A 1406-nucleotide genomic window follows, 5' to 3' on the forward strand; every position below is an offset into this window, starting at 1 on the left:
TGGAAGGAATCTCTCCAGTGAACAAGTTGTTATACAAGCATATTTTTTAACACCAGAAACTCAGAGCCTGATTATACTGTTTGACCTGACACTGAAATTTTTATGTTTCAAAATCATTTCCTACTGAAGTGCATTGCAGGCTTTGCAACCTCAGTATTTAAGATTTCCAGTGTTCAAAGAAGAAGAAAATGCAAATTACACAGGAGAGAACTCTTTAAATGAATACATCTAATATGGTATTCATTTCCAGCTACAAATCAAAACACACTACAGGATTCACTAGGAGGAGTGAAAAAAAAAAAGTACCAAATATGCAAGGTGTTTTCAGTCAAAACAGATACTTGATGATCTTGAACACACACAGTGTACTCTGTCAGAATGAACTATATAGTGGCAATATTTTGAAGGCATATACTGAACCAATCTCAAAACGTTAGGGCACACCAGAGTATATACACCACTCAAAAGGAACGGGAGGATTTTTTTCCTCAACTTCAAAATACACAAAAATATTTGAGATACCAAGACTGATACACCACTGACCTAAACAGCTGCCTTATTTCTTTAAATGTGCCTCTCTTCCTTCACATTCCTAATGTAAGCTGTGCCCCCACCAGCTGACTGTCACCCTGCAAGCTCTTTGTGATACAGATACTCTTTCTGACGGTTTACTTTCAAAGAGTCACTACTATGTGTTTCATTCTGATCAGGATGTGAATTATACTTTAATAATAGAGGGTATTTTTGAAATATTCTTGACAAGAACACAGTCACAAAAACCTCTGATGAACACTACCCTAGCAAGCCACAAGTAAAGGACAACTACCTTTCAAAAGCTAAGATTTCTACAAAGGAAAAAAGACATCATCACCTAATACCGCATTTCTCTTCCACAGTATGAGAAATATGTATGACATCAGTCCAGATTTTTCAAGGCATTAGGACTGGTGCATGCCACGGTCTCAAGTGACTATCTAAAAAATGCAGCTGAAGGGCTAGAAGGACTTCTTAATGCAATAAACTATTACATTACAAATAAGACAAGATGTGAAACAAGACCTTGAGAGGAAAATCTCCTTCTTAGTATTTCTGTTTACATGAACCAGAGTCATGTACAAAGTCAAAGCACAGCATTTCGTAGCTGAATCCAACACCAGCAACATAAACAGCGTGATATCAAGTGAGCTACAAGGTTGCTTTAAGAAACCAGAAGGACGCTGCATCCTAAAGCTTACTGATTGTCAGGCTGAGAGGGACACTAAAGCAGCAGATAAAGTTGATGAATTTGTTGTAAACTTTCCAGCATTCAAGCTTTATTTGTCTGAGTTTGATACTCCCCTCTGTGGGTGGAGAAGCCGAGGGACTGGCTGACGTCACCCAAAGAGTAGGGATAAAGTGCAGTGCCC

The sequence above is a fragment of the Chamaea fasciata genome, unplaced genomic scaffold (assembly GCF_029207755.1).
Source record: "Chamaea fasciata isolate MVZ Bird 193981 ecotype frontalis unplaced genomic scaffold, bChaFas1.0.hap1 SCAF_6, whole genome shotgun sequence".
Classification (NCBI taxonomy): domain Eukaryota; kingdom Metazoa; phylum Chordata; class Aves; order Passeriformes; family Sylviidae; genus Chamaea; species Chamaea fasciata.